This window comes from Somniosus microcephalus, chromosome 3, assembly GCF_052327205.1.
Source record: "Somniosus microcephalus isolate GS21.2 chromosome 3, FLI_Smic_1.0, whole genome shotgun sequence".
NCBI classification, from domain to species: Eukaryota; Metazoa; Chordata; class Chondrichthyes; order Squaliformes; family Somniosidae; genus Somniosus; species Somniosus microcephalus.
Window position 1 is genome coordinate 340,635,315 of NC_140989.1, and position 15,661 is coordinate 340,650,975.

General features: G+C 46.4%; 1 protein-coding gene across 3 annotated transcripts in view; it reads right to left on the reverse strand.

Annotated features, from left to right (window-relative positions):
• The window catches only part of LOC147122286 (palmdelphin-like), a 141,373-nt gene that overhangs the window by 75,064 nt on the left and 50,648 nt on the right, over nucleotides 1-15,661 (reverse strand). The window contains exon 1 of one of the 3 annotated variants that reach the window (XM_085983256.1): nucleotides 14,436-14,611. The exons of the other annotated variants lie outside the window; for them this stretch is intronic. The gene's annotated coding sequence lies outside the window, so the exon portion shown is untranslated. Of the gene's footprint in view, nucleotides 1-14,435; nucleotides 14,612-15,661 lie in introns of those variants that run through there. 3 annotated transcript variants of the gene reach the window in all.

Consider the following 15,661-nt stretch of genomic DNA (forward strand, 5'->3'; position numbering starts at 1 on the left):
TCCTGCTGCAGCTACTGGCAGACCACATTGCGGCACTGGAGCTGCGAATGGATACATACGCGAGCATTCGCAATGCTGAGGACATCGTGGATATCACGTTTAATCAGTTGGTCACACCACAGGTAAAGGCTGCACAGGCAGGAAGGGAATGGGTGGCCGCCAGGCAGAGTAGTAGGCGCAGGCAGGTAGTGCAGGGGTCCCCTGTAGTCATCCCCCTCTCAAACAGATATACTGCTTTGGACATTGTTGGGGAGGATGGCTTATCGGGGGAAGGCAGCAGCAACCAACTTCCTGGCACCATGGGTGGTTCTGCTGCACGGGACGGGAGGAAAAAGAGCGGGAGAGCTATAGTGATAGGGGATTCTATTGTAAGGGGAATAGATAGGCGTTTCTGTGGCTGCAAACGAGACTCCTGGATGGTATGTTGCCTCCCTGGTGCAAGGGGCAAGGCTGTCTCGGAGCGGCTGCAGGGCATTCTGGAGGGGGAGGGTGAACAGCCAGTTGTCGTGGTGCATATAGGTACCAACAATATAGGTAAAAACCAGGATGAGGTCCTAAAAGCTGAATATATGGAGTTAGGAGGTAAATTAAAAATAGGACCTGTGCAGGGAGACAGAGGAAAGGGAAGCAAGGATAGAAGCAAAAGACAGGAAGGAGAAAAGCAAAAGTGAAAGTCAGAGAAATCAAGGGTGTAAATCAAACATAATATGATAGAATTCTTCATTAAGATGGAGAGTGAAGTAGTTGATTCAGAGACTTGGGTACTGAATTTAAATAAAGGAAACTATGATGGTATGAGGTGTGAGTTGGCTAGGATGGATTGGGGAATGTTACTTAAAGGGATGACGGTGAATAGGCAACGGCAAACATTTAAAGATCGCATGGATGAACTACAGAATTTGTTCATCCCTGTTTGGCATAAAAATAATACAAAAAAGATGACTCAACATTGGCTAACAAGGGAAATTAGGGATAGCATAAGATCCAAGGAGAGGACATATAAATTGGCCAGAAAAAGCAGCAAACCTGAGGATTGGGAGCAGTTTAGGATTCAGCAAAGGAGGACAAAGGGATTAATTAAGAGGGGGAAAATAGAGTATGAGATTAAACTTGCAGGGAACATAAAAACTGACTGTAAAAGCTTCTATAGATATGTGAAGATAAAAAGGTTGGTAAAGTCAAGTGTAGGTCCCTTGCAGTCAAAATCAGGGGAATTTATAATGGGGAACAAAGACATGGCAGACCAATTAAATACATACTTTGGTTCTGTCTTCACAAAGGAGGACACAAATAACCTCCAGAGATGTTGGGGAACATAGGGTCTAATGAGAGGGAGGAACTGAATGAAATCAGTATATGTAGGGAAATGCTGTTAGGGAAATTGATGGGCTTGAAGGATGATAAATCCCCAGGGCCTGATAATCTACATCCTAGGGTACTTAAGGAAGTGGCCCTAGAAATAGTAGATGCATTGCTGGTCATCTTCCAAAATTCTATAGACTCTGGAACAGTTCCCATGGATTGGAGGGTAGCTAATGTAACCCCACTATTTAAAAAAGGTGGTAGAGAAAAAACAGGGAATTATAGACTGACATCGATAGTGGGGAAAATGCTAGAGTCCATTATAAAAGATGTAATAGCAGAGCACTTGGAAAACAGTGACAGGATCGGACAAAGTCAACATGGATTTACAAAAGGTAAATCATGCTTGACTAATCTGGAATTTTTGAGGATGTAACTGGTAGAATAGATAAGGGAGAACCAGGGGATGTGGTGTATTTGGACTTTCAGAAGGCTTTCGATAAGGACCCGCATAAGAGATTAGCGTGCAACGTTAAAGCACATGAGATTGGGGGTAAGGTACTGACTTGGATAGAAAACTGGTTGGCAGACAGGAAGCAAAGAGTTGGAATAAACGGGTCATTTTCCGAGTGGAAGGCAGTGACTAGTGGGGTACCGCAGGGATCGGTGCTCGGACTCCAGTTATTCACAATATATATTAATGATCTAAACGAGGGAACTAGATGTAATATCTCCAAATTTGTAGACGACACAAAGCTGGGTGGGCGTGTGTGCTGTGAGAAGGATGCAGAGAAACTCCAGGATGATTTGGACAGCTTCGGCGATTGGGCAGAAGTATGGCAGATGCAGTATAATGTGGATAAATGTGAGGTTATCCACTTTGGTGGCATAAACAGGAAGGCAGATTATTATCTGAACGGCAATAGATTGGGAAAAGGGGAAGTGCAACGTGACCTGGGTGTCCTTGTGCACCAGTCGCTGAAGGTAAGCATGCAGGTGCAGCAGGCGGTTAAGAAGGCAAATGGTATGTTGGCCTTCATAGCGAGAGGATTCAGGTACAGGAGCAAGGATGTCTTGCTGCAGTTGTACAGGGCCTTGGTGAGACCACACCTTGAGTATTGTGTGCAGTTTTAGTCGCCTTATCTGAGGAAGGATGTTCTCGCCATGGAGGGAGTGCAGTGAAGATTCACCAGACTGATACCTGGGATGGCAGGAATGACGTATGAAGAGAGATTGGGTCGATTAGGCTTATATTCGCTAGAGTTTAGAAGAATGAGAGGGGATCTCATTGAAACTTATAAAATTCTAACAGGACTAGACAGACTAGATGCAGGAAGGCTGTTCCTGATGGCGGGGGGGGTCCAGAACCAGGGGTCACAGTCTCAGGATAAGGGGTAAGCCATTTAGGACTGAGATGAGGAGGAATTTCTTCATCCAGAGAGTGGTGAACCTGTGGAATTCTCTACCACAGAAGACAGTTGAGGCCAATTCATTAAATATATTCAAGAAGGAGTTAGATATATTTCTTAAGGCTAAAGGGATCAAGGGATATGAGGAGAAAGCAGGGACCGGGTACTGAATTTGGATGATCAGCCATGATCGCATTGAATGGCGGAGCAGGCTCGAGGGGCTGAATGGCCTATTCCTACTCCTATCTTCTCTGCCCCGCTCCCCCTCTCGCTCTCTCTCTCTCTCTCTCTCTCTGCCCTATTCTCTCTCTCGCTCTCTCTCTCTCTCTCTCTCTCGCTCTCTCTCTGCCCTACTCTCTCTCGCTCTGCTCTGCCCCATTCTCTCTCTCTCGCTCTCTCTCTCTCTGCCCTACTCTCTCTCGCTCTGCTCTGCCCTATTCTCTCTCTCACTGCCCTATTCTCTCTCTCTCTCTGCCCTATTCTCTCTCTCTCTCTCTGCCCTATTCTCTCGCTCTCTCTCTCTGCTCTACTCTCTCTCACTGCCCTATTCTCTCTCTCACTGCCCTGTTCTCTCTCTCGCTCTCTCACTCTGCCCTATTCTCTCTCTCTCTCTCACTGCCCTATTCTCTCTCTCGCTCTCTCTCTCTGCCCTACTCCAATTCTCCTATAGTAGAAACTAAAACTTGTCATACATTTTTCAGTCAGAAATATACAGAATAGGCCTAAACTGTTGAGTTTTCCATTTAGAGAGCAGCTTGGTCTGCAAAATATGATTAATCCTTGTAGACTTCAAAGGATTCTACATTTAAGAACGCCAAACAGATTGAGGAAATTTCAGTGCATTACTCCGCTTATGGCAGCTTTGAGAATCGGACCTCCCAAGCCCCGCAAGGCTCATTTGCATAGGTTCGCCAATCACCTGGTAACGAGAATTTGCTGCTTTAACAGCACTACTGCACTCTGGGTAAATTGGCCCTATATAAACCAGGTGCAGGTAATGAGGAGTTTGAGAATGTTAAAGAGGCCCCAACTATTCTTTGCTGATTTATGGCTCTAGCTTGAGAGAGAGAGAGAGAGAGCGAGCAAAAAAAAAGGGAAAAGACAGATACCAACTATTATTCACAGTACAGATACACAGAGATACCAAAGACCTGCCAGAAATCGCAAACTGTCAGCAAGTCTTAATCAATATTCAAATTCCTCTATTTTGACATTAAGGGAATCAAGGGATGGGGGGGGATCGGGCAGGAAAGTGGAGTTGAGGTAGAAGATCAGCCATGATCTTATTGAATGGCGGAACAGACTCAAGGGGCCGTAAAGCTTATTCCTGCTCCTATTTCTTACTTTCTTATCCCAGATGGGACTGGAAAAATGAAGGGATTGAAATCCCATTATCAGAGGCAGCGTTATAACTGTGCAATTGCAGTCAGGGGACCGAGTGGATCCAGTGAAAGGAAACCTACGCAATGCTGATAACTGATCCCTGGATCATTTTGTGAACTATTTTTTTTATTACCTAGTGCAAACATGCCTTTTCTCAATGATATGTTGCCGATTTGACACCAGATTAAGTTGGTAGTATTTAGTATCATCGTCTAGTAAAATGTAGGTTCTCCAAACTGAACCATTACACAGGGCCCCCACAAGATAAACACCACTCCTGCCCACTGAGCTATTAGTTAAAAAATTAGTTAATGTATTTGAATGAAATGCTCTTGTAACAAAAGTATCAACTCATTTAAAACAAATGGGTTAGCATCTTTATTAAAATAGCAAAGATATTTCGTACAAGTACATTAATGTGTTTGTCCGTAGGATTTCAACTACACAAGGGAAAAGCTTAACGCACTGGAAGGGTAACGATCCTATTACAGCACTATCAACAGTCACTAGAGTTTTAAAGGTTACTTGCTCCTTAACTTTATTTGCCCCTCGTCATACAGGGTTCCTCATTTGAGGATGGTGGAAAGCAACCTGTCCGACACGGCTGCTCTTGAAGCAGTTGCTACAAAGTGAGATAGGCCGACTCACTCTCAGGCCCCCTTCCCCTGCCCCACAGGAAGCAAAATCCCTCTACTCAGCACTCCCCCAGATGGCATGGCTAAGAACACGAGACTCGTTGTATGGGGAAAGCAGTGGGAGGACAATCCAAGTCCTAGCATTTTGAGATGCAGAATAGTAATGTGTAAGAAATCGTGGATTGGAAGAAATAATAGTCTGTTACGGGTTCCCTACATCAGCAGTTTGCCTAAGTTGATGACACAGAAGGATTCCAGTCAGGTCAGAAAAAGAGTTGTACAGAGAGCGGAATTACAAGGTCAGAACACAAAAACAGGCCTTCAAGGCATAGCTATACTGATAAGCGATTTAGCAAGGAGCCTTAAAGATGAACAAGCAGTCTCTTGAAAGGGTAACAAGACATTTAGAACAGAGATAGGGAAATAGCTGATCTCAGCAAGATGGGAGGGGGGGCTGTCAGAGGTACCCTCTCCCTTGTAATTGGACAATGGGATGGGTAAAAATGATTGACACCAGGTATCCACCAGCCTATCGAAATAGGTCTAAAAATGGGCGACCGACAGAGGAAAACAGGCAGTCAGGGGCAAAGGCTTCTCAGAGGTGGATGCATGCTGGCTCTGGTCCAACATCTTGGTCAAATTTAGCCTCTGAGGTGGATCAATGCTGGCTGACGACCTAACACCTCCAACAGCTCGAGGGACAACCCAACGGAAGTGACCGCAGACTGCAGGACTCCACCCAATCCGGGACCACCGTACTGCCTCACCGTCCGTCTGGTCGTTTCGCTTCAGGGCCGGAGATCGCCCTCATCTGTCACGGGTTGTATGTCTACTATATCTATTTCAATCGCATGTAGTATCTGATTATGCTTAAAGTGTAGCTCTCTAATAAAAAGCCTTACAGCTCCTAAGACCCTTTGGGTAATCTGTGTGTGACCTGTGATCCAAATCTTACAGATGCATCAAATTACTGCAGTAAAACCCAAATCTTCAAGTATTTTTATACATCTCGATCCAGTCAATTTGTTTTCCCCTCAATTTTCTCTTCCCTCCACTCTTGAAAGAACTGGAGTACTCTCCTGTACTTCACCCAACTAAATGTCTGACCATGTTCAGTTACATAGGATATACAGCACAGAAACAGGCCATTCGGCCCAACCAGCCCTACCATTTATACTCCACTCGAGCCTCTTCCCATCTTTCCTCATCTAACTCTGTCAGCATAACCCTCTATTCCCTTCTCCCTCATATGCTTTTCTAACTGCGTCTTAAATACTTCTATACTATTCGCTTCAACCACTCCCTGTGGTAGCGAGTTCCACATTCTCACCACTCTCTAGATAAAGAAGTTTCTCCTGAGTTCCCTATTTAATTTCTTGGTGACTATCCTATATTGATGGCCTCTAGTTTTGCTCTTTCCCACAAGTGGAAACACTCTCTCTGTATCTACTCTATCAAAACCTTTCATGATTTTAAAGATCTCTATTAGGTCACCCCTCAGCCTTCTCTTTTCAAGAAAGAAAAAAAAAAAGAGACCCAGCCTGTTCATCCTTTCCGGATATGTGTACCCTCGCATTTCTGGTATCATCCTTGTAAATCTTCTCTGCGCCCTCTCCAGTGCCTCTATATCCTTTTTATAATATGGCGACCAGAATTGTACGCAGTGCTCCAGAGCAGCACGTGGCGCTCCAGAGCTGCACGCGGTCCGGAGCTGCACACGGCGCTCCAGAGCAGCACGCGGCGCTCCAGAGCAGCACGTGGTGCTCCAGAGCTGCACGCGGTCCGGAGCTGCACGCGGCGCTCCAGAGCAGCACGCGGCGCTCCAGAGCTGCACGCGGCGCTCCAGAGCAGCACGCGGCGCTCCAGAGCAGCACACGGCGCTCCAGAGCTGCACGCGGTCCGGAGCAGCACGCGGCGCTCCAGAGCAGTAATCAACCAAACAAACAGAATGTGGAGCTATATCGCCAGATCAGTAAATCCAAGACCGTCGTGCTGGTGAGAACTTGAAACAACTGCGGTCAGGGCTGGTAGCTGAGCCTTCAGAGAAACTTCCAAACCCTTGCGGCAGTGCAGAGAGGCTGATTCATTGAGTCAGAGGAAAGCTTAGAAAATCGTACACTCTTCAGCTTTAAGAGGTGAACAAGAGGGGGCCTTAGAGAGGTATACAAGACACTAAATGGAATAGAAAAGGTCACTCCTGAGCACTATTACAAGTTAAGACATGATCGTAGGACAAAGAGATAGGTACAACTAGTAAAGGGAAAGCTCAATATTGATGACCGGAAACATTTCTTCATGTAAAAGCACAACTAATACCTGGGATGGTCTCTGATTAGGGAAACGGAGGCAAAAACTCGGGGGTCACTCAAGAGGGAGTTGATGCGGTGATGGGAAGGTGGGTGGAATTGTAAGTTTCTATGGCAGGATGAGCTGAAGAGACCAATCACAAATATGTAGACATTTCAATTGGACCTCTGATTCGGTGTTGCCGGGTAATGAATCTACCTGATTGTTAATGTGCTGACGCCACCTGAATTAACAGGACCAGCTCAATTTTCAAAATACGGGCAAGTTCCTGGCTTATATTCAGTCTGCCATTGGAAGCTGGCCAAAGGGAAGGGGGGGGGGAAATGTGAGAAAGCATTCGTTAAAGAGGTGCTTACAAGAAGTGATGAGTAAAGTTAAAGGAATTTGGCTACTTGAAAAGGAAATAGGGACACAATTGTTTGCGGTCGTTACAAAAGTACCTGGGGTGAAAAATTGAGTCTCGCCCCCTTTGGGGCGCTAACCTTGCCAGGGTGCTACTTTTAGCGCCCCAAACAAATTAACACCCCCGCGGCTGAAATTCATCAGTAGCGCCCCAAGAGGGAAGCACGGTGCTTCTGGAATCGCCCCACCCCGCCTCCTTCTTGGGGTGCTGCGAGTGAATTGCGCTGCGCTACATGCCGCAGCGCACATCGTGCCGCGGTACTGCAGTCCTTCCTCCCCTTCTTAAAAGGGAGGGGCCTTGCGCAGCGTGACCCGGGGCCCAGCTGGGCCACCAGGGATCGGAATGCCAGCAAAAGAGCCCGGCACTCAAGGGAAGTGCTGGGCTCACAGAGTGCAGTCGGCACACTGCGGCGGGGGGGGGGGGGGCGGTTGCTGAGGAGGAGGCCGGGGACGGCAACAGGGGCAGGTGCTGGCAGGCAGCCAGCAACAAAAATAGCCGCCCGGCATCTCACCTTTAATTAGCTCCGTCCCGGCTGCCGGTAGGCCCCCCTGACCCCATCGGACATAGCGTCCGGCGGTAAGTCAGGGGGCGCTAGCGAAGATCGCGGCCGGAGCGCGAGCGGGGCGCTGCGGGGCGCTAACGGTTGCCGCTGCCGCTAACCTCCCGCTGAATTTCGCGGGAGGCGTTGGCGGCGCCGTGCCCAGGCACTAGTTGCTTTGTGCCCCCCGTTAGCGCCCTCTTAGGCGCTAACGAGAGGCGCAAAGCAACCGAATTTTTAGACCCTGATATTTTAATGTAATGTCTGTTTGGGTAACAAAAATCCAGTGACTTGCACAATATATCTGACCATGGGATGGAATGGTGCAACACTGGAGCACTACGTTTGAAGGCCATTGAAGTGGCGGTGGTGCTGCATGAGGTATTAGCGAGGAAGGTGGCCCTATTTGCAAATTCCCCCTCAATAAGATAGCATTGCAGCATACCTGAAAGGATGTGGAAGCAAAGAACTTGTGGGCACAATTGACCGTTACTGCCTTTGGTAGTGACAGCCCTATGATTCACGCCAATAGTAGATGGCACAGCTCCGCCACTACCTCCCTGGTGATTTGGAGCATCTTCAGGCAGAAGTCCCCTGACAAATCCAGGCTGGCGTAGCTCTGCCCGTAAATGCGGGTGCAAAGTTGTCCTAGGCAGTGGCTGTCTGCTTCTGGTGCAGCCTAACCTGCCTGGCAACCACCCTCCTTTACTTCCTTCAAAAAATTAGTGTGGGGGAGGATTTTTGTAGACCAACCCATTGTGCCAATATGGTGGATCTGCTATAAAGGTACTGCCAAATCACATGACACAAAGGGGGTGAATTTCCCCACTCCAAAACTTTGCAAAATTGTGCATAAAATGAGGTTACAGTGGTGGAACGAGAGAAGTCCAGAGGAAAATCATTCCCTTTGCCAGTCAAGAGATGAAATGCTGACTGAAAGAAAACAAACACCCACACAAACAGCCAAAAAGCTTTTTTAAACCCTGACCCCCACTTTAAATGAATGGGTTTTCAACTCTGCGCTTTCTGGCATAAATTATGGTCAAATGCATGGGCGTCTGAATAATAGTCAGGGTCTCATTTAAATATTGCAGCTGGGAAGCTGGCTGACGCTTCACAGACCACATCTGGGAAATTAACTGGGGTGCCAAACGGTCAGTGATCTGGAGTAATTTATTGCCACCCATATGATCGGTTAATTTATGTCTGTTTATTAAGCATTACCAATTGGAAAATGTACCCTAGTGAATGCCAGCAAGCTATTTTACTGTGTGGAGCACATCACAGTCGAGCAAGAACCACATCTTATTCAACATGCACACATGGGCTTTTCAACAGGACTCACTGGACAGAAATCAGGAATCCAAGGCTGATTTTTACCTTCTCAGGCCTGGGGCACAGAGACCAAATGTAACTACTGAGCTGCTGCCCTAACGGAGATCAGCTAATTCAACAAAGGCTGGAAATTGAACCGCGCCACTCTTGGGCTGTATGGTTTAGCATTGCATTACACAGTGTCTTCACCCACTTCACTCTCACTGTGGGAGAAGCACTGGTCATGCTAATTGACACAAGAAAACTACTAGGCACTTGGTCTAAGCGTTAATCAAAGCTTTAATCAACTGTTTTACAACATGGAGGTCTAGTGCCCTTCACTAGTTCCTGTTAAGAATGTCCTGCACAAGCTGGGCCTGTGCCCGAGTATTTATACTCTCCCTGGACAGTGCCACCCGCAGGCTGCTCAGTATTATTTCATAAGTCTTTCTTTCATGAATGACTGATTCATGTCACTAATAGTGTACTTACAAACTCTGAGGAAGCGATTCGAACTCTGACCGATTGGCTGGAATGGAGAGGGGGCGCAGTTAAAATGGAGCGGCTCCATTTTTAGCTCCGTTCCCGCCAATTTATGATTTCAACACAGCTGGGTTTGGCAGCAGAAGAGGCTCCTGACTAAATGAAAACCGGGGTCCCATGATGCACTAGACCCCAGTGAGATTTTAACCGCCCCGAGTGGGGCGCCCACCATGGCCACCCCGCCAGGTGACCCCTTTCGGGAAGCCAACGAGGTCCCAGGCTCTTCACCCCCAGCCCCCACCTGTACTTGTTGCTGGGAGCCTTCTTCATCCTTCTCCCACTGGCCAGCTGCTGCTTTCCTGCTGAAACGACTGAGCAGCTAACCAGTGGCATTCCAATGTAGCCCAGTAGTTAAAATCTGCTGGGCCTGCGACTCCCCCTCCCCCCATGGCATTGCTAAATGTTTTTAACTAATTGTTATTGTCTCAAACTGATATGGTATGCAGGCCACAGCAGGATGCACCTTGCTAGATAGATGATTTTTTGGCCCCAATTTTTACATGCAAGTACAAATGTGGAGCATTTCTGGTTAAACAGTAAAACCTTTAATTAATGATTATTCTTTTGAAGATCTTTGGTTATGTTCGATCCAAATGTAATTCAAATTCAGGCCTTCATCTCATTGCCTTTTTAAAACAAAGAATCTGATTTAAAAAATTAATGAGGGACTACTATTTTCTCTTTAATTGAAGAGCGTTAATTCCCAAGTGAGTTCAAGTAACGTTTAAAATAAGTTATTACTTTTGTTTCATTTACAAGGTGGGGGCTGATTTTAGCTTGCGTTGCTGGTGTTAATGGGGTGGCAATAGCCTCAAAGTGGGGTTGGCAGCCTTATTGGACCAACACGGACGCTGCAGCCGGCACTATTTTGAAAGGGGCCTGTTGCCGAGTGCCCGATGCACCTGCCTTAGTTGGTGGGTCCATTTCGATATGGCCATCGGGGCCCCGATTGCCATCTTAGGTTGGAAACGGTCAGAGGGTGCACCGTGAATGCGCTGACCATTTCCAGGGGTGATACCACAGAGGAAACCCAGCCAACGACCCTGACATGAATCTTGTCATTCATGTGGAAATGACTTATGAAATGATACTGGGCGGCCTGCTGGTGGCGCTGTCCAGGGAGAGTATAAATACTCGGGCATGGGCCCAGCTTGCTCAGGACATTCTTTAACAGGAACTAGTAAAGGACACAACTGGATCTCCATGTTGAAAAACAGTTGATTAAAGCTTTGTTTAACGCTTAGACCAACTGCCTAGTAGTTTTCTTACGTCAGACCCCCACATAAATAATCTGGGACGCTGCCACCCTGGGATCCTCCCTCCGTGATCACGAACCCCTCCCCCTCACTTAACTTGATGGCGGCCCAAGATTGGCCAGACTTAAGCTGGTGAAATACATTGGGGATGTCCAATTTGCACTCGGCAGCTGGATGAGAGAGGCGCCGGTGCCTCAAAATCGTGCCAGCCTGAAACACGGGCAAGGGTGACCAGCCAGTGCACTCGCCTGTTGGTCACCCAAAAGTTAAAAATCGACCTCTACATCTTTTAGCAATCTGATGCAAATGAAGATGATCACAGGTCTCATGTTTGAAACACAGGCCTCCAGCATTGTGCTTTGTGCCTAGGAAGTTGCAGATGTCATGCTGTCAGTAAGGTTTGGCCTCTGAGTAAACACACACATTGATTTTATTGTATTTTTTTTCAGCCAAGACTTCCAAGCAATTAGTGAATCAATACAGTCACAAGTAGATAGTTTGCTAGTAAAACAGCTTTAATAATGAAAGAAATTCTGCATAGTTTTGTTACTTCTCTCAAAAGAAATACAGAACCCAAATGATTATTTGTTGTACTTTTAAAATGGAAAGCTATAAAACCAGCTATAATGCAAATTGTAGCTTTGGTGAAAATTGTATGCAAACTTAGTACGGGTACATCATTTGACTAATACCGACAGCAGATGGAACACTCCTAACAGGCTGTGCTAAGCTCACTCACAGCTGAGTGTACAATCAGTGTAAAGAGCTCAAAACAATGATAAATAAAATAAAGATTTATACAAGGTGGTTAAAGAGCAAACAACTAACTCCTCACAGTGGGGAAGTTTGATCTGGTAGCAATGACATTATAAATGTGTTCCGTTTGATTTTGCTATAAATACCAACCAGCGGAAAGCTTCACGATTGTATTTAGGAACATCATAGAATCTTATAGCACAGAAGGCGGCCATTTGGCCCATCGTGCCTCTTTTGAAAGAACTGCCTAATTAGTCCCACTCCACCGCTCTTTCCCCATTGCCCTCCTGCTCCTCATTCAGGTAGGGGTATTTGAAACACTTACCTTGTTGGTTGCGGCCTGCGGCGGTCCCTTTAAGGGCAGCCAGTTAGGCCGCATGGAGACCTGGTTTCCCTGATGCAGCCGGTCCAGCACAAGCTGCGTTTGGGGCAACCCAATTTTTCAGAAGGGGCCTCAAATAGGCATTAATCCTCTTATCTGAATGTGCAAAGGACCTAATGCCTGCTTCAGGCATGGGCCCTGGACACCTATTGTTTTGCTTACACCAATATGGTGGGCAGTGCGCTTCTGGCTCATAATAAGCGTGCAATTCCTGTCCACCATATTGGAGGCTTAGGCACCCGTTTAGTGTCGGACAAACGCACAAGGTGCCATCCAGTTTCTAAGCCAGAATGTTTCAAATACACAGATTAACTGATCAATTTTTATGAGTTTTATTAACTTCCCTCTAACATAACTTTTTTCTAATACTGAATTCTAGGTTGTAAGTAAACCTTACAGGGAAAGTCAGAAGGTTCAAGCCACACTCCAGGATTTAAGCACATAATCCAGCTGACATTTCAATGTGGTACTGGGGAATGCTGCATTGTCAGAGTTTTTAGTCTTGTCACCCCCACGAGGGGCAGGAGGGATGGAGGAGGGGTTAAAAATAGGGAACACGTCCTGGACCCGCCACTTAACCGCCTGTTGCCGTTTTTACAGCAGCAGGTAGTGTGCTGTGCGAGCGTCCTGCCCTCGAGAGGAGAGACACTACATTAACATATTTAAATCAGGCTCTCACAGTGCAATTGGGAGTCAGGTTTAAATTTAACAGTTGGTGGCCGGGTTTCCCAGGGCTCGGGAAACTCGCCAGCAAAATGGAGGCGAGATCTACCGGCTCCAGAAGCAAGTTCTTTTTATGGCATTCCTTGTGGGCCAGGAGCAGCAGGAATGTTCCCTTCAGCCCCTCAAGTAAGCATTCGGCCCCCCCGCCCCCCGCCGCTAACAGCCTCTTTCTAACCCCCCGCTGCTGTCTACCTGCCCCTTACCAAGTCCTGATCTCTCGTTCCCTTCCTCCCAATTCCGGCTTTCATATTCCCCTTCCCCACCTCCAAGCCCCAATCTCTCGCTGCCTCCCTCCTGATTGTGGAGGACAGTCCCCAAGGGCTCCCGGCTGTGGCCTCTTGCCGCTGGTTTTCTCGCCTGCCAGTTGGCCAGCCTGTCAATCTAGCCAGCTGCCAGGCGGGAAACCTAAGAAAACATTAGAATAAGGTCCTGCCATTAAATTCGGCAGAACTTGCGCGTCCCCGCACCATCCCTGCCTCCCCGTAAATATCATTTCAGAAGAACAACAATGTGGCTTTTCTGGCGATTCAGGTGGACGTAAGAGATCCTATGTCATTATTTGAAAAGAAGGGAGTTCTCCTGCCATCCTGGCCAAAATTCCTCCAACAACTAATCCCACCACAGATTAACCAATCACTCATCTCATTAATAAAAGCAAAGTACTGCGGATGCTGGAAATCTGAAATAAAAACAGAAAATGCTGGAAATACTCAGCAGGTCAGGCAGCATCTGTGGAGAGAGAGAAACAGAGTTAACGTTTCAGGTCAATGATCTTTCGTGACGAAGGGTCATTGAGCTGAAACATGAACTCTCTTTCTCTCCACAGATGCTGCCGACCTGCTAAGTATTTCCAGCATTTGCTGTTTTTATTTCATTCATCTCATTGGTTGTTTGAGGGATCTTGCCGTGACCAAATTGACTGCCTGTTTCCCTATAACAGCAGTGACTGCACTTCAAAACTAAATGGTTAGTGGCATGTCCTGAGGGTGCGATAAGGCATTATAAAAGGCACATTTAATGTTGAATATTCTGAGATGGGGTGTGTAGCTCAGTAAGAACTGATATTACAAGATGCCTGAATAGCACAAACTTCCTAAAGAGCCTTGCTCAGAGCCCAACAGTCAAAATATTATACTTAAACTTGTACAAATGTTGTGCTTTATGTTTACTTCATTGCAATGCAACAGACATTAAGCCTTGAACATCTGGTTCAAAACGTGAAATCCTACTACAAGTACTTAATGCCGAGATTGTGACAAGATTATGCATATTAAAAGATTACCACAAGACAGAAACAACACTGCCTGTGCTTTTTCTCTGACTCGTTTAAATGTAAATAAACACAGCTATGCATGGCACCAATCTACAGTAATAGGATTTGACATCTAAACTGTCCAAGCAACAAAAACTCCTAAAAATGCAGTCCTAAAAAGAGAGAAGGTATCTGCATGTTTTAATTAAAGGACCTATGTTTTCATTCTTACCTGGCTGTGCTCTTGTGCTGATCAGTCAGCAAAAGGAATGTTCCTTAAGGAGGTGAAGAAAATTATTTGTGCATGGAAAATGTCTCTTTATTGCATGACTTCAAGTCTTAAAAGTAAACCGACTTCTAGGCAAATCAAGAGCTCAGCCGAGGCCACGGATTGGTTGCCGAATTTCATTCTCATCAGTGAACGATTTGTGGTGTCATGTACAAATGTCCCCCTCTCTCTCTCTCCCTCCCAGCTCCATACCATTCCTGACTGCATGAATTAGTGCCCAGATCCATCCCAGTGTTTTGTGCAGAGTACTCAAACTTGCTTTGCTTTTCTTTGGCCCGACAGCTGTCTTCCACTGCCCGACACGCACTGGCAGTCAGAGGCAATTAGCAAATTACTTTTCTCCTAGATTACCTTCATATACTTTGGCGTCACGTCAATCAGATTGTCCTTTCAAGCTGCCGCCCATATATATTTTAAAAACAAGCAACAGCTGAGAGAATGACAACACAATTACAATGACTTTTTTGGGGGGTCACCGGTCACTGGCTACTGCCAGTCACTTCCGCCCACTACTGCTTATTTACTGCCTTGGTCTCTGCAATGTTATCATGCTTTTCTTTCGAAGGCTGGAGCATTTCATTGTGAAAAGTAATGGTCAAAACATGCAAGCTACTTTACCAGGCAGTAGGAATAAAAGTGACCCCCCCCCCCTCTCCACATTAATGCTGGAAATCTGAAAATAAAAGCAGGCACAGCAGGTCTATCAGCTTCGGAAAGAGAAAAATACAGCCGCTTTACCAGTTCTGATGAAGGACCCACGTGTATTGTTAAGTTTTCTTTCTCTTTAAAACGATAATTAATCTGCTGCATATTTCGAGGACTTTATGTTTTGAACTGTGCGCATGGGTCACAATAAAATTCCTTTCTCGAACACCACACACACAAAACAATCTGTATTTATAGAGCATCGTTAGCGTCTCAAGGCGGTTCACAGGAGCGTTATCAGACAACATTTGACACTGAGCCCCACATCAGATAACAGGGCATGTGACCTCCAGCTTGGTTAAGTAAACAGGTTTTAATAAGCGTCTTAAAGGCAGGGAGAGAGAGATTTAGGGAAAGAATTCTAGAGCTTTCACACAGCGATACTCATTCGCTTCGCAGCAGCTCCGAGTTCAGTTTTGAACCGTTTCTACCTGTTCTAGATTGTTACAGCGCACCACCTAATC